A 19,305-nucleotide genomic window follows, 5' to 3' on the forward strand; every position below is an offset into this window, starting at 1 on the left:
CGGGACTATTGGCTCTGTTTACCCGATAAAGACGTGATTATATGCTTGTTTTAAAAACCCGGTTTGAAGGAAGAGATCTTTCACTTAAATAATAGATTGTGCAACCATTATATTCGTGGCCTTAGTTCACGAGGTGAGGACCTGACCAGGACGTCTATCCTGGATGGGGAAAGTCAAGTTTTAACACAAAGCGGCACCCTTCTCACCTCCGCTACATTTGGGGACTTAACCCATGATTCTTTTTCAACAACCAGGTGCTTAAATGAATAAGCTGCTTAACCCTTTCCACGCCAAGAGTTTTCGTCAAAAACGTTCACCACACGCCACGGCAATAAACGTGGTTGATTTACTAGTGTTGACAATATTGAGTATCGATATTATTAATTTGTATTAAATAAATCATTATAAAACAGTTATATTTTAAGTTCATGGGTTTTATTTTATTATTGTTACTCCTTGAAACATTTTAAAATGTATTGAAATCTCAGTGGCGTATTAATACAGCGAAAAAACGCACAAGTAATCATGATAATTAATTGCATCACTACGTGTCTGATAAATCAGACAGTGGCGTACGCTTAATATGAATTTTTAACGAGTGTTAGTGATGTGTCAACTTCCGGTCATAAACTTCGATACCTTACGAAAGATATACATTTAACTTATTGATTTAATTAATTAAATGATGGAGACAATTATTATTTTACTAATATTGATGATCGTATTATTATTATTTAAAAATCCTTCAATCAGGTTATTTTTATTTTAAAGACAAAAACCGATTGAATGTTGTAAAAATTTTACCTACCCTACATGACTAACTTGAATCATCTGAAAGTGTAATTTTTCGTTTCGTCGTCTCAATTTTGTTTTACTTACAATTGCCATGGCTAAAAGGTAAATCCTAATCAACTCCTTTGCAGTGGTCATATTTCAATAAATATTAATTTGCAATTATAATAAATCTACACAGCAACGCAGAGATGATAACCCAGAAAATAACATGACAGGGTACTTCCATAATTTATCGATACCTCCTACCCTCATTGTACAGCACGAAATAAATAGTTCTAGAAACATCTAACGCCTCTGACGTCACTTCCGCGTCTTATATATCAGTCGTTGGCGTACGAGACAGATGCATGATCGTGTCGCTATAGTGTTGTGACATACCATGCAATTTACTGAGTTCGATGCAAAACATCATTTGAAAATAAATGCATTTTCTGTGCTAAAACTTGGTAAAATTACGACACACTAAAAAGTTTTATGGCCAAAACAAAAACCTGTAATATTTTTAATTTCTTAGACGTTTCTTTTGAGAGTTCCAGATTTCTGGTTTAAGTAGTAACATTGTAATGTAACATCACTAATGTCTGATATATAAGACATTGGCGCTGAGGGTTCAAATAAAAAAAAAGTCAGAATCTCTGATAAACATGGTTTTGTTTTTGATAATTTATTATTCAAATAACATTATAATAAATCGTGAAATTGTTATTTTTGATTAACTAAAGTATGAACTGTCTAAAAATGTTATGCATATGTCGTCAGGTACTATAAAGATAAGAAAAAATACAGCTAAATTGGTAAGATTTATTTGACTGATATATCAGACTTTGGCGGCGAGGGCACGAAACTTAAACGTCTGATATATCAGACTTTGGCGCTGAAAAGGTCGATGTTTTCCATTACCTTAATTGTACAGTGGGACCAGCAGATAGGTACCTGTGCCATCTCGCCTTGAGATGTCTAAGGGAGATGACCCAGGTATCTTCTGGGCCCACTCTACCTAATTTTGGTACATATCTAAGTTAGATATCTGGGTTAGATAATCTTACCCATCCTTAAGTAGGCATATTGCAGTATGCTGATGGGTATATTTAAACTGTAGCGGGAATGGTGTTTGAAGATCAACCGCCACGAAAGCGAAAGATTTTCCGCCAGGAAACGCCCACGGAAATGATCTCAATTTTTCTTCTTCTCATCTTTTTCATCTTCTGATCATTCTTTTTTAGGCGATGGGCTAGCAACCTGTCACTATTTGAATCTCAATTCTATCATTAAGCCAAATAGCTGAACGTGGCCATTCAGTCCTTTCAAGACTGTTGGCTCTGTCTACCCCGCAAGGGATATAGGCGTGAACATATGTATGTATGTATGTAAATGATCTCAAATCGAAGGAGGAATGGTTAAGCGTCGATATATAGCTGCTTATCTTTCCTGGAGATCGTATAAGCCAATCAAGGGAAATGCTTACGGATTTGGGATTCTTTTATACTATGGTATGAACTTTCAATCCGTCACTTTCTGAATCTCAAATCCATAATTAAGCCATCTAGCTGAACGTGGCTTATTGTCCCTGTATGTCCCGTAAGGGATAAAAACGTGACATATGATCTATCTTGTATTATTATTCTATCGAAAACAAGCAAAGAAGACCGAGAATAAAAATTGAATAGGGACACAAGAACAAAGTTTTATAGAATTTAGATTCTGTTCTGTAGGTACCTTTCTCACCTGAACAATCTGCTTGTATGATCTTTGCCCGCCCGGCAGCGCTCACCTAGCATTCGGCCATGTTTGCGCCAGTCCAGTTATGCCGCCACGGCGGACAGACGTGTCAATATGGCGACGAAACCCGTATTAATCGCGATGAAAAATAATCTTAATCCTTTCCAAATCGAATATTAAACCAGACCTAATAATGGCAAGAGAGTGATTTAAAAAAATTAAAAGTGCTCAACGTCGTTCAAATTTGGAATTTCATAGAAAAAAGTTGTGTTGACATTACAAAGTTTCGCCGCTACAGCTAATAGAAACGATTTGTGAACTGTGTTTTCGTTTATTTTGCATCGATTTGGATTCTAATTGGAACTATTGGACTGGTTTTCTGCATCCAAGTTTGTGAAGCTTCAGAATTTATCAGGTAAAGAATTTACTATTATATTACGACGTAAGTAGTATTGCCTACCCGTGATAATTTTTAATCGAATAACGTAATTTATACGAATGGATTACATATTCAAATTTAACAGTAAAGGGTAAAACTTTAACAATGATTTTTAAATTGAGAAAAGCTTTACCAAACCATACATGTCGGATCTGCATAGAATGGCATAATGTCATAGAAGTTTTTAAGTTATGGTGAATAAAGTAATTCGGCATTTGTTCATCGTTAATCAAGAAATTTAGTTTGGGTTGGGGCTAGCTTTATTAATGTTATTTGTCTTGAAATGTTTATTTAATTGATACCTTAGGTGCAGTGTGGTTCCTGGCACCAATAAAAAAAAGAATAGGACCTCTATCTCGTTCCCATGAATTTTGTAAAAGGTGACTAAAGTAGGTATAGCCTTATTTATATTATTCTTATTATCACTATTTGTATCTCAATTCTATCGTTAAGCCAAACAGCTGAACGTGGCCTATCAATCTTTTCAAGATTGTTGGCTCTGTCTACCCCGCAAGGGATATAGACGTGATTATATGTATGTATGTTACCTAATCAATTTTATCAGAATAACCATGAAACAATTAAGAAATTATGCGTTTTGCACTAAAGGTCGTCACAAGAAACCACAGTTACCAAACGTTATCTACATAAAGATAAAATATTGTTTGTTAAAAGGTCACTGCAATTGATTAAGAAATATGTTAATTTGCCGTAAACACCTCGAAGATTAAAGTAACGATAAAATTCATCGTCTCTTTTTATCAACAACTATTTTACATACGTACATAAAGTTACGTCTATATCCCTTGCGGGGTAGACATAGCTAACAGTCTTGAAAATACTGAAAGGCCAAGTTCAGTATGGCCTTATGGAATGGAGATTCAAATATGTAGTAACATGTTGCTAGCCCATCGCCTACAAGAGAAATCCTGAGTTTATAAGCCTATCCCTTAATCGCTTGTTACGACATGCATGGGAAAGATTGGAGTGTTTCTATTCTAAAGTGCCGGAAACCACACGACACTATTTTTATTTGGCGATAATTCTAAAAACATAGCTTGCTGTCATATATCAGAAGGTTATTCAGATGAACAAACATGATCACGGTCAACCTCCGTCCTGGTTGCGTTTTTATCTCTCTGGAGAGAAGTTTGAGATTCAACTTTGGCGGCAATCCTGGTAGTAAGTCAGGATTTTACTCGAAGCGACCCTCGCCTAACATCTGCTGTGAAATCTTCGCGAAGGAACCTAAACCATATTGAAATAATAGCTACGCATTCAGATGTCGGATTATGCAGGTTTGCTCTTACCGAAAGGGCGTCTGTTGGCAATCAAGAACAGACATTATTTTACTACCTTGCCTTCGTTAAGGTTGGTTCCTTTAATAGAAAACTGGGATCGTCTCCCTGAAGAATACCAAGACGATTTTTTTTATCGTTTTAGTATCACAAATACCACAATGACACGAAAAATCTCGACAGGTGGATATTGTTTAATTAATATCGATTATAATAAAGCGTTTGATTAAATCCCACATACATTTTACTCGTTTTGAGGCGTCAGATAGATACACAATGACCTCATTCGTTAGATCACATCACATCTTCGTGATTGTTGTCAAGCTGTTGCAATTAAAGGTCATTGTTCGTCTTTCGTATCTGATAAGTTTGGTGTCCCGCAGGGCATTTATATCGGCCCGTTTTTTTATTAGACTTTTATTTGTTGATTACATGAAAATATTTAAAATAAAGTACCTAAAAATACCTAATGGTATATTGTTTGAAAATGTTCTGAATTGTTCTAACAAAAACCTGTATGAAACCAGTGGATGCGTAGTAAGATTTGTGTCTTGAAGTGGCTTTATTTAACTAGTTATTCAAATAATCTTCTCTATTTATCAGCTGGTTCCTTGTCTTACTCCTAACCATTAATTAGCTTGCAAAAGCTAAGTTTATTTTATTATTTTTATTCCAAATCCGTTGTACACCTGGTGATTCAGATATGTAGACATCGTCGTACCTCAGGGGCAGAACTATAATAAATCTGACTTTCAGACAATTTTCCACCTGAAACTTTCTTTATAACTACTAGGTGTTACCTGACGCAAAAGTTTCTAAAGTAGAACTACCTATTACTATTCAAATTTCAATGAAGTTTACAGCGTAATACCGTAACACGATATTTCTTGCCGAAGCAATAAGTTCCTTGAAACAACTTGGATACTTGTTGAGTGTTTGTTTACCTGTTCCTCTTCAGATGATATGAAATGTTGGCTTAGTTCTTGTTAGTAGACTTGTAGACATTTTGTTATACTCGTAACAGACATAGAAACTAGATTGCAGTTATCGTTACATTAGTGTTCAGTTTACGAATAACGATGAAAATGAAGTTAGAAATTGTATTATTAAATATTAAAATGATTGTGATAATTATTATAATGATTATTTATGAGCCTCGCCTAGTTTCGCTCCCGGAGGAAATTTCAGAAAAATTAGCCTATGTCACTCCCGAATTGTATATCTGTGTTGTTAAGTTTATTGGTTACAAAAATAAAAAATCTTTTCTCTTTATTGTTAGTGTGGTCTTGTTGATAAACACAAATGTATAAATTTTCTTTTCAATCATTTTAATAATTTTATTTAAAGTAATTTTCGTTCCTAAAATAATCAAGTGTTCGTTCCATTAGTGCATAAAATGCCAGTTTAGGAAACCAGTAAGGAATAAATTCAGATCCAAGCTCACTCGTCAGCCCAATAAGGACAACATGGTCTCAACCGGGTTTGACCAAAACCAGTAAGGTTAATGTGACAGATACTCCGTTATGTAGTCTCGGAAACTTTTGTATTCTATATTTTTTTTTACAAATCAGATAATATAGTATATAGCGATATCAGTAACGTCACACCGCCATCTGTTAATCATAGTAAAGAATGTGCGCTGAAGTATTAGCAACGAAGAGTCTAAATCGCGCAAGCAAAGTATATTAGTATATATAACTACAACCTCCGACTTAACATCGTCGGAGCCGCCGTTCCCCAGACATGAAATCTGGCCTGGCGGAAGATTGTGGCGGTTTGTGGCCCTTTGTGGCGGTCGAACACGAACTATCGCTCCCGCTACAGATATAATGATTTTTTATCTTCACAAATTATTGCAGGAACAAGAAGTCGGACAATCGCGTCCACTACTGCAATGCCAATAATAGCGTGCACTATTACGTGATACCTGCGCGCGCGCATTGCATTACCCATTACGTATGATGATGCATTCTGTTGCGTTCCGTTTTATTTTCACTTTAAACAGAAGAAAACACTTGGCTCAGATGAAGCGATTTGCAGTGCCGTGTGGTTCCCGGCACCAATACAAAAAAGAATAGGACCACTCCATTTCTTTCCCATGGATGTCATAAAAGGCGACTAAGGGATAGGCTTACATACTTGTGATTCTTTTTTTAGGCGATGGGCTAGCAACCTGTCACTATTTGGATCTCAATTCCATCATTAAGCCGAGCAGCTGAACGTGGCCATTCAGTCTTTTCGGGACTATTGGCTCTGTCTACCCCGTAAGGGATATAGACGTGACTATATGTATGTATGTTCTTCTTTTAGGCGATGGGCTAGCAACCTCATTATGTGAATCTTAGTTCCATTATTATTTATATGAGCGTGGCCTCTTCTCTTCTTGGTTCTTCAGTCTTTTTTAAAACTGTAGGCTCCGTCTGCCACCGAGGCCTACCACAAGAGGGATAAAGATGTAATAATAAATAAGTATTTACCTATTTATCTCGGCCTGAGTTTTTACCTTTAAATTCGATTATTTGTTTTTGTCAGTTGTGAAGGAAGCCGAGCAAAGAAAAGAACAATTCTTCCCTGTCAATAGCACAGTCTTGTCCGATTAATACTGTGAATAGAATTATCCTTAAATGGTCGCCATAACTTTCCTGTCAGAGCCTTAGTTCATTAGTCTCTGGGGTTTGAAGATAATAGTCGATGAATGTAGTAAATTAGATAAATTGATTAATGCTTCATCCTTTATGATGTTTTCTTTCACTGTAGCAATAATACCTACATTTATATCACCTCTACATCTCTTGCGGAGTAGGTAGAGTGAGTGAGGAACTGCGAGTGTGTTTGTAACTCTATCAAAGAATGCTAACCTAACCTAATCCGTATTGGATCCAGTTGCCTGATTGTGCAGGTTTCCTCACGATGTTTTCCCTCACCGTACCGTTAAGTTATTTGTCGTAAGATTTACAGTTGTTATTTGTCGTTAAAATAACTTTTAAACTTATTATTTAAGTTACAACAATGAAGTTCAATAAATTATGTCGTAACACCCATTTTGGTTACAAGTTCTGTATTTTATGTGACACTTTTAAGATGTTTAAAAGTGCACTTAATATTGCTTGATCTATAGCCGCCATATTAAAAGTGTGTCACGTGTAGGCTCGCCATGCGATACGAAGAAATATGGGGAAAAACAATAAAAATAATGTGCATAAAATTTTGAAATACAATAAATTATATAAATAAGATGATGCACATACGCGACCTAATCGCATTATGCGATCTATTCCAGACAACCTTTGACTTGACGAGAAATATCTACGAAAATAACTGAAAAAATCTTGTTGTCGTTTTCTGATGTCTGAGACGTGACTACCACAACCATCGGCCGCAATTCTTTTTCCATCAGCCGATCCTCAGTTGATCCGGATTAATTCATTCTTTTGTGAATTCAATTTTTTCACACACATTTAGGTAGTTTCATGAAATGTATAATCTATTAGGACGCAGTTTATTGCCTTCGGAATTATGTACAATTAAAAAATGCATGACTCGTACAATAAAGATATATTAAAGGTACTTATTAATATTTTGTTTTAGCAATCCGGAGAAACGTTGACAAAGATTCCACACCTTGCACATTGGACACCTTAAACGCAATCCCAACTTCTAGACTTATACATAGTGATAAATTATATGGCGAGTACTTGATCTAAACGAGTACTAGCATTTAAATTTAATGGTCACCCTACTTAATATTATTGTATGTCGTCGTCACATGTAAGTACCGTTACCGCATTATGCATAATTAGTGTCTCAAAGTAGATACTATTGTCAGTAATTTACCAATAAATCGATAGTCGAATTGGGTAGACATCCAATCAATTGTACTGCGTATGGTAATTTTAATATTTATAAATGCAGCAGTCTCTAATCCTTTCCTGGTGGTCTCTGAACTCACCAAAGACCATTCAGGAGTTGGAAGGTCCAAACATTATGCCTCTTGATAATATGAAATTTTTTTCACCTTTTAGTATACTGTTATCAATAATTTACGCTCCAGAACCATTCCCCCTTAATGGTAGCTGAATTAATGAATCGCTAGTTTAAAATGAAAAAAATATATATATTAATTAGGTTCCGGTAAAAACAGTCCCGTGATATTTTTGCGCGTATGCTCCATCGGTCGGAACCATATCGCCAGAGCAATTATGATCTTATCCAAACCACAACAAAAAGAGTACAGAAATCAATAAGATCTAATCATCTTGATATAACCGATTGCACAACCGCCGCCCGACTCGAATAAACTTGTCCAAATGGAAATCTGATAACTCGATTCATTCGATTTGTTCTCATCTCGGTCACTCGTTAACTGGTAATTACACAATGTCAGATTTTGCCTTGAGCCACGCTTTAATATTTGTTTGAAGCGTATTGTCTGAGTTTTTGTGGGCATTTTCAATTTAACAATGAAGTTGGTTTTATTTAAGCTGAGGTACGATTGACGAAAATGATTATTTACTAGTTTAATAACGTGTATGAAAACGCCATAAACATAGAAGTTTAATTTGCGAATGGGTCTGATGCAGAATGTGGACTTCGCAAAATCAGTAATAGTTATGTCAAATTCTGCAAAATGCGCAATTTTGGGTGAGTGCTTATTTTGCGAAGTGTACATTTTACTTCATGTCCTTGTGCGTGCATGCTTCTTTAAGGTAAATTCTGTGCCATATGGTGTGTTCTTTGGTATCGTTTGGTGTATTATGGGATCATAGTCACAGGCCCGCCTGTGCCCTGGGCTCTTCTCCAGAGAGGTGAGGAGTTAGCGGGACAAACGACAGAAAGAATAAGATAGTGTGTCCTTTGGTAGCCTTTCTAAATCGTCTCGGGAAAATTCTGCTCTGCCGGAAAACATACGACCAATAACTATCTGTTTAAACGTTTAACAACAACAATGGCGTAGATAAATTTGGTGTTTATATTGATTTAACCGTAACAACAAACAAATTGGTGTGTTTAAGCTCGATCGAACGCTATGGGTTGTTCGGTAATGCAATGTGATGTTGTTTTCATTGATTCATTCATATAATCACGTCTATATTCCTTGCGGGGTAGACAGAGCCAGCAGTCTTGAAAGATTGATAGGTCACGTTCATCTGACAAGTTTATTGATAGAATTGAGATTCAAATAGTGACAGGTTGCTAGCCCATCGCCTAAAAGAAGAATCTCAAGGTAATAGCCTATCCCTTAGTCGCCTTTTACGACATCCATTGGAATGAGATGGAATGGTCCTATATTTATTTATATTGGTGCCGAGAACCACACGATGTTGTTGTTACTATTATTTGTATGTACGTGAACTAAGTATTAACTTGTATGCTGAATTCTAAGTCCAAGTATGTACAACCTTTTCCCCTGATGACTTTTACGATCTGCGCGGGCTGAGAAGCAGCTGCCACACACTGTGTCCTTTCTTCCCTCCCAGACCTTACATGGTAGCTTGTCTTCAAATTGAATTCCTTAACTTGACCCACTAAGCAATAAATTTGCAAAGCGAACTCATAAATTCAGTCCCTTTGTACCACATGAAACCTCATAGCATTTGGAAGTACTTCGGCCAGATAATAATATAATTCTTAAGCAACTGCCGACTCCCACGAAACGTCTTTTGCACAAAGAGGATTAATAAGGTAACTGTTTTTAGCATCATTGCAACACCCTGTAGGTTTATTGCGCCCACGGCGATTGCAAGAAAAAGGTATTTAGGATTGTTATTGATATCAATGGATTGAAATTCATTAGTAAATGCATACCTATTATATGTATATGAAGATACATTAATACATTATCGTATATTTGTTAAGTTTGACCCCACATAAAGTTCTCTGTCTATAAAAATGGTTGACTGATAGATAAATGCTTCTAGCATTAAGTTCGCCAATTGGGCTTTACATTTGTATTTTGTATAATAAAGATTAAATAAATAAATATTGTCACGTCTTTATAATTTACGTGGTAGACAAACTTGACAAAAACGAGCCGCTCGTTGCTACAACGTGCTCTTTAATCAATAACCAATCAATCTTCTTTTCCCTTTTAAATTCAATAATAAATAATTCTAATAAATTTGATATTTTTATTGTAGGCGATGGGCTAGCGACCTGTCAATATTTGAGGGATTCAATTCCATCAATAAACCATACAGTTCAACGTGGCCTTTTAGTGTTATGTATAATTGGCTCAGTCTACCCCGCAAGGGATATAGTGATCATATGTATGTATGTATGAAAAATTAAGAAATATTTATTTTCTATCGAAAAATGTCTAACATTAAGTGTTGCTATTCTCACGGTACGAGCGTTCAGTTCCCACGGAGTCGTGCCTTAAGGTCGTTGAGCTGAGTTTTACCGGCTTTTGATAAGAATACATTCGCATATAGGTACATAGTTAAACAATAAACAGAAGCATTCTCAAAAAACAATTTCTCATTCATTTATAAACATTTTAAACATCAGTGTATATTGGTCACATCATTTGTTTTAAGAACGTTGGTTGTCGAATAAATTACTTGAAGCTAAGCTTAGTGCCGCTTCCAAAGCAGAAGAAGCGGGAAAAAACTGCACTGCAATATTTTGCTCATGGACGTCAACTTTACAATAATCTAAACTTAGAATAAAAAAAGTGGACGAGAGAATACATTGTTTCGATTTTATTGCAATAAAAGTAATTAAATTTTAAATAAAATGTCAAATTTAATTAAAATTGATGTACAGGAGTTTATCGAATTTTTACTACTACAATCTTTACGAGATTTTCTAAATTTTAATATATCAAAACTATTGGCTCTGAATAGCCTGAAAAGGATATAGACGTGATAACATAAATTATAAAATGTATGTATGTATGTATTTTAATGCGAATTGCAGACAAGTCACGTTATATCTCCTTAACCTCTTTAAAATTTTTACGTCTTCCTTAACATATTTTTTAAATGCTAAAATTCCCAGGCAGTCTAGGACAAGAACTAGTTATAAATATTGAGAGACTATCTAAGCTCATCATATATTAAAATATCTTATATGGGAAATGATAACGTGATATAGATTACGGATGGCTGGTTTTAAATGCATCCTGTTTCTGATTACTAACCAGGTTTTTCTTTGGATGTTAAACCTGTTAGGGATTTATAATACCAATAGATTGATGAACTACTATATTTATAATTATTTTTCGTCTCTGTGTTAGTTTATGCAAATTGTTCGCTTAAAGTAAATTTGTATACCTATATAGTTATAGTTGGAGGTCTAACTTATAAATTTATTAACAGTTTGTAATTTGTATAAAGGTGCGGGTGAAATATAATTTAAAATCCTTTCCTTCCCACAAATATTAAAAATGCGAAAGTTTGTAGGGTTGTGTGTGTGTGTTTGTCACATTTTCACGCAAAAACTAGGGTAAGGATTTTTATTTAACTTTGCAGTGAATTAGCTAAGACATTGGAATAATAAGGTCATGTTACTAAAAGAGCCTTAAATGTGGAAGTGAAAGGTTTAAGAAATAGGGGAAGACCGAAAAAGGATGGATGGAGAAAGGGAGTAACCAGTGAGATCGCAATTGACAGAAGTAATTGGAAAAAACTAACATTCTGTGCCGACCCCACGTAAAAAGTGGGAAAAGGTAACGACGAAGCTAAGACATTGGAATAACTTATGATTTAAAGAGATTGAACGCGGAAGAATTCGCTGGCAACAGCTAGTTTACTTATAAACGCCATGTTTACTGACATGACCTTACCAAAAATCGATCATATTTGGAAACTTTCAGGAAGATAAACATACGGAGTTTTTCTTTAAATATTAAATGTGTGAGTTGAAAACTCTTATCACGGTTATATTAAGGTATATTGAAAAAGTTGAATGTTTCATATTCTGGGAGTAGTACGGTTAGCAGCAAAAGAGTATGTATTTTTAAAAATTATTTACCAATAATTAACTAAGCAAATATACAATAGGCGAGTGAGTATAAATCAGAATGTTGGTAGCCAAAGACGTACGTTTCTTGATTTAAACGGAGACGTTCTGATGGTCAAGTCAGGCATTCAGTCAGTCAGTCAAGGTACCCTGAAATGAGATTGCGCGATTGATGAAAGTGGATGAAGCAAAAGGAGAATTCGCTCATTATGACGAATTCAAATTTATGTTTTAAACTTTATTGCACTTATAAAGTGTAAAGTGTGTAAATTCACCTACAATTTAATGGACCTGAATAGAATAATAATATGGCATTCTCTACTAGTCATATTTTTGGATCTAAACTGAGGTATCGATATATATTGTTACATACTTATTTTGCCAACCGTATGATGAATGAGTGGAGTTTAATAAAATCGTTCATACATCAGTTTAAGAGGATTCGCAATGGAATTGTTTTTGTTCTGCTTATCCATTTTTTTTGTCACGAGGCGAAAACTTCTATAAAAGGTCATTACAGGTTCTTGTATAAACCATCCATCCATACATATGTATCAATATATTCATACATATAGTTACGTCTGTATCCCTTGCGGGCCAACAAAAGTCTTGAAAAGACAAAAGCTACGTTAATGTGTATATTAATGATGGAATTGATATTCAAATAGTAACAAGTTGCGCACCTTTTACGACATCCATGGAAAGATATGAATTAGTTCTATTCCAAAGTGTCGAAAACCACACGGTTATATATAGATGTATTAATAAGTATGTCAGATTAGGTATGTATCGACATCGGCCTCTGATACTTGAACATAAATATACCTACCGCTTATAAACTTATTATTTTTCTTATAGATAATCTCTGAATCAATTTCAACACAAATCCAGCCGGCTAAATGACGCTCAGGTCTATTGAGTTAGCTACGTGATATGTTTGTGTAAGATTTCACGTTTTTCATCATGGATACAGTAATTAGTTCATGTAAGTACAAAATTGTGTGAGATTAGTCCGAACTCATTAAAAAAAAAACAAAAAAAATGGCGGAAGTGAACCGCAATGAAAAAAAAGTAAAAAGTCATCGTAATGAATCGAACGGAATCGATTCAAGGGCTCGACTCGGATAATTTGATAACGAACAAAAACTCCGTAACGCAATTTGGTTTAAGCAAAATCACGTTGTTATGCTGTTGACGGTATAGTTAAATAAAAAAAAAATACTACAGAATTTCGAACAGTTACGCTCATATAGTGGCGAGTTAAAAAGATTGTTTAAACAAACTATTTATAACAATAAGTACGTGTCGGGCTCGTGTATTAAGTTAATTTTTATTTTATCGAAAGTCTCCCCTAATTCATGAACAATATGAAAGATTGTTTTTATTATTTTGGTTTTAAGTTTTTAATTTATATTTTTATAACGTCAGTCTTGTCTCATCTCTTTTCCCATCCTATTCCATCTCATCCCATCTTCACTTCCCTCAGTAGCAAACACTCATAGCATCATATAAATTGTGCAATAAGACGATATCACCAAGACGGGAACGATGAATCACCCTCGGGAAAGAAAAATGGCGGGAAATACCCGGCTGAGCTGTATTAATATAATTATACGTCTACATCGAGTGTCCTCGGGTTTTAATGGGAAAATGTCAACTGAATATCTTTCATAATTGATTTCAAAGGACTACAAATCGATTATAAATAATTAGAGGAAATTGTATCAATACTGTATGGGCGACGCATGAAAAAAATCTGAGAATTGCGTGCAAATTTTTTTAAGATATTTTTTTTCCAACTCCATTCAAACGTAATAAAGAGGTTTTTGCGGTTATTATGACCTTTTTTATAAAAATACTCTTAGCATAATTAAGCTTTTTTTTTCTGGAAAATCTTACTAAAGCTTTTTCTTTATAACATAACACTATAATACATAATAAAATAAAATTAAATCTAGAACTTCATTATCGAAGCGTGTCTGTAAAAGGCCGTTGAAAAACGTGTTCCGGCCGTAACATAGTAACTTTTTTACCCGTTTAGTATTGACGTTCCTCAGTAATGGCCGATGCGAAGCAGTTCTCGGGCAAGTATTGCACAATTAGCAATGACAATGACCTGGTAATGACGAATGTCCGCGTTGCCCACCGGGCCGTCAAGAAATGATCACGAAGTTAGGATGCGATGAGATACTAAAAGAAAGATTAACTTGTATTGATCATGATTGTTTGAGGTTCTTCGTTTCACTATGTGGCCACAAAAGTAATAACCTGTCACTATAAGAAACACAATAACATTTTTTTATTCAGCAAGCCATTAAGCTAATAGTGACCTAGTCTTTTAACAATTGGCACTGTCTTTGAATCCTCTTTCGGTCATACGTGAATTAAAACCCTACATACTACTACATAGCATACATACCTATGTATTGAATATATTAATAATATTGTTTATGGAATCAGGAATTTAAAATACCAGTTGTTATTTTTTACATACTTAATTGTAAATATCTTAAAATGAATGAAAGAATGCCCCACGAAATTAAAAGTTCTACCTAGTATTATATATATAAATATATATTTCATTAAAATCAGACCAACAACGTTTTAAAAATTGTTGCGTTACAAAGAATGGCGACATACGTACAAAAAATAAAAAAAAAATTGGCCCAAAATTGATTGGTGGAAAATAAATAATTTTCATTTATTTCATTAACAGTATATTACGGAAAAGAAAATCATCACAAGCACAAGACAACTTGCCTACATTACCTTTTCTCATCTCTGCGTGGTCAGTGTGTCAATTTCACACCTATAATATTATATGAAATTCGTACGAACAATGAACATCCACCTAGTATAGGTTTTAAAAAATAAGTACCTATCAAAAATTCTCATTCCCGACTCGTAAAAAGAAAGGACGAGGAAACCGCTATTTCCTTTCCCACCATCTGACAACAAGAGGTAACATCAAAAAGGTACTACGTTTAAACACCTTTATCGCCTCGATATTCCACTTTATCCCAACGATATAAGGTCGAAAGCTTAAATTGTAACTTCAGCACTTCTTATATTTATTTTTATCGCAGTCATTTCCAGGTTCAGTCGTAGCAACAGGTCTCCCTGTAGCCTCTCTTTAAGATAAGTACGAGTATTGTGAGGCGCCTACTATTGAAATTGTTGTATTAATTTTTCTCCTTGTCCTATGAAAATTGCAATTTTCTTTTTTATACACATAGAATCACGTCTTTATCCGTAGGGCGTTGACAGAGCCAATAGTCTCGCAAACACTGTAAGGCCAGGCATACCTGTGACAGGTGACTAGCCCATCTAAAAAAAGAATCTCAAGTTTTTTGACCTATTTAGTAGCCTTTTACAATACGAACAGCGTGATAAGGGAATGTTGTGATTTGAAGGAAGATGTAGTTACAGGAATAGAAACTAGCCCATCTAAAAAAAGAATCTCAAGTTTTTTGACCTATTTAGTAGCCTTTTACAATACGAACAGCGTGATAAGGGAATGTTGTGATTTGAAGGAAGATGTAGTTACAGGAATAGAAAAGGGTATGTTAAGATGGTTTGGTCATGTGGAGAGGATGAATGAAAGCAGAAAGTTTGACTAAGCAGATATACAAGTAGAGTGTGGAGGGAAAGATCGGAGTGGGACCTAGACGAACGTATCTTGATCAAATTAAAGACGTCCTGGTAAAGAGTCAGGTCAAGAGTACCCGAAATTTCTGTAAAACTAACTTAGATGAATGATGAGACTGAACTTCATATACATATTCCATGAAAATTTTCTTGGCGAGATCCCATCGAGTTTAATAGCAGTATAGTACAATCCAATCAAAATATTTAATTCCGTAGTAAAGTAACAGGTACATAAGTTGGTCTAAGAAATTGCAAAATTTCATTTTTCATTCACGTTTTAGTGTTTAACCCGTTACTAAAGACAGGGCGGTGTTTTGGGCGCGCTGTTACAATTTCTTCATTTTATACGTCTAAGGAAGTTATAGTAGAAGACTGAATGTTAGACACGATAATTACCTTTTCAAAGTTCTTGGATTAGAATAAAAGCAATAGAATAGCTGCAGAAATTATATTAATATAGAAATGTAATTTGTAAATTTTGTCCATCTGCCAGTAAGTCTAGTCATCAACCTACGTCATACCGCCCAATTTTTAATAACACTACGTAGTCATAACTTTTTATAACTCATTTAACCCTTCCCTAACATGCTCATCATTGTGACTGTCTCCTAAACCGTGATTAACTGCCCGCTGTGCGGTTTTGATCACGCGATGTTGGAGCAAGGCTCAATTTACACACGTGTGTTTAAAAAATAATGTAACGAAATATTTTTTTAAGTCATAATAATAAGCCCTTGTACTAAATGTTTATTGAGTTTAAGTTCTAATATTACTTTTTCCTTGATGTACATAAATATATAAATAAATAAAAAAAAATTGAACAGTTTAAAGTTTTTCTTATTGAATTTTTGCTACTAAAATAGATGGAGGTTTTTTTTTAAATCTGTTGTATAAGTAGTTTCTTTTTATGATTTTTCTTATGCTTAATTGAACCATTAAGGTAAAGACAAACATAAAGAGGGTCCATTCGTTTACTGGCGATTTTCTAGTAAACGGGTATTAATGGAATCTCCACAATGCGACTGTAGAGCATCCGACTGGATCCTCTTTGATTTGGTAAAGGAGAAAATACCTTTAGAATTGAAATTTCATCATTAGGCCATTCATCTGAACGTGGCCTTTAAATCGATTCGTGACTGTTGCTATGTTTACCCCGTATGGGAAATAAACGTGATATATATGATTATCCAGTAAATTTATTTATTTATTCTTTATTGTAGATAACAATTATAATTTGTTAAATACAATAGGCGGATCAGTCTACCATTGGGTTAAGTAGAGGACCTTTGTGTGGGTGATAATAAATAATGTTTCGTCGCAATCGCAGACACAGCTAATTCAATATTTATACCAAAAACCTATACTAAACATATACATACCTGTATGCTTTACCTTATTTAACAAAACTTAATAACCCATGGTTGAAAACAACACACACTATAACCCCAACTGGGTAAATTTTAATTACGTCACGTGGAAAAAGTTTACTCAGCTAATTCCATAACTTTAGCGTACGTGGGAGTTTTGAACTAATTAACTCGCAGAAGTTAATAAATAAGTTAGTATAAAAATGGAGGGACAAATCACAGATTAAGGTTAGGTCAGAATTATAGTGTGATACACCTCAGTTCCAAATTCGAACAAGTACGGTGGGCTCTGGAGGTAACTGTGTCTTCTCGCCTTGATTGGTGTATGGGAGGTAACCCAGGTTTCATCTGAGTCTTGTGTACTAATGATTCGCTTCCGAGTTATGTACATTAGTTTGTACCGAAGTTCTTACTGGGAAGTGTAAATATCGAAACCTAAACAACGATCCAATATTTGTTCCAAAGGCTGCAGAGGTCAGACGGGAGTAGCTTTATGTAAAACCTGACCTACCTAATGTATTTTAAATAAATAACAAGATTGACCCAAATATTCAGATCTTCGAATAAAGAGCCTTGAAATCCAAATCGGTCGGGGTCTGACCTCACTAGTTTAAAATAGACTAGAAATTAGCACGTAGGTACCGAATGTTTGTCGGTAAAACACAACACAACTAGAGACCTTGATTTAATCATTTTGATAAGTTAACTTTTCGCTTCCATGGTGGTGTAGAAGGCGAAAAACGAAACAGCTAAGACCAGTTAGACTTGCATGAAGAGAGTTATGAATGTGGATGAAGCGAAAAAAGGTGTGCAGGGATCGTGGCAAGTGGAAAGATATGGTCTCTGCATTCTCCCTCGGGAAAAAGTATTATATGTATGTATGTAGCTTAGACCAGTTTCCTTTCTTCTTCCGGTCTTTTCAAGAATATTGCTTCTGTCTACCTAATAAGGGACGTTGCCCACTTTTTGAGTAAATACTGAATAATCATAAGAATCGAATCACACGCGCTTAAATCTTTTCCTTCGTGATTGTTACTTCACAAAACAATACAGCAAGTACAAAACCTGTTCAAACGCTTACCTACGTCCTAGAAATTCGTTCTACACCAGCCTTGGGCCCAGGAGATCGTCGCTAACCTTACCTGCAGTTATTTCGCGTTTAATGTCAAATTCACAGGTTCGTCGTGAGTGACGCAATGACCTTTCATGGGCGGAATGTGTGGTACAAGTTATAGAAGTTTGACTATTGTTTAGCATTACAATTTCATTAAATTAACTTAAAGACTAAATGGAGGAAACAATATGTACTTAGCATCACGAACGCCTTTCAACGATTATCTGTAGCTGTGATGAAGGGGACTAAGAAGTCATTACGAATCAAGATCGTTACGTGCATTGACGGTTTGAAAGAAAAAACGATTTTATTATATTTTTTTGTATTTACTTAAGAAAGATGTTACTTTAAATTTTACATTAATTACGACACATATATAAAATATACTGGTAGAGAATGCTACCGCAAACGGCATTAGGTCCGCCATTTGTACACTTTTTTTTTCACTATAGTTTTAAAAAAATATAAATAAATATCTAGTGTTTTAGACCACACGTAAAGTTCAAAAGATGATGATGGCATACCGCGTAATTATAGTTTTTTGGTCCAGCATCAGTGAAAGTGTAGGTTTAATCTAATGTCAGCTATTTGGTGAAATATGAGAATTTAACATTAGTTGAAGGTACTAAACAACTACCGCACAGTTCGGAAGAAAGTTTTGTTTGACACTGTACGTCGTACTTTCCATTGCGTGAGAGTTTATAAACAAAATCTGTGCAAGGTGGTCGTTCATCATGCCCAAATAATAAAAAAATGTTTGACAAATTCTACAGCAGCGATGTTCTTATTGCTATTTTTGAGTTATGTTTATTAATAGAATAGAATAGGACCACTTCATCTCATCAAGACTAAGGGATAGCCATACTCGTATAAATTGGGATTCTTCTTTTAGGCGATGGGCAAGCAACCTGCGGCTATTTGAATCTCAGTAACTGCTTTACGTAGCTTATCTGTCTTTCAAGA

The 19,305-nt window shown here is 34.9% G+C and overlaps 1 protein-coding gene across 1 annotated transcript in view; it reads left to right on the top strand.

The window, feature by feature from the left end:
• Positions 1-2,608: 2,608 nt before the first annotated feature.
• The window catches only part of LOC106129350 (uncharacterized), a 90,211-nt gene continuing 73,514 nt past the window's right edge, over positions 2,609-19,305 (top strand). Inside the window, exon 1 of the mRNA XM_013327883.2 lies at positions 2,609-2,929. The gene's annotated coding sequence lies outside the window, so the exon portion shown is untranslated. The remainder of the gene's footprint in view (positions 2,930-19,305) is intronic.

The sequence above is a fragment of the Amyelois transitella genome, chromosome 4 (assembly GCF_032362555.1).
Source record: "Amyelois transitella isolate CPQ chromosome 4, ilAmyTran1.1, whole genome shotgun sequence".
NCBI lineage: Eukaryota > Metazoa > Arthropoda > Insecta > Lepidoptera > Pyralidae > Amyelois > Amyelois transitella.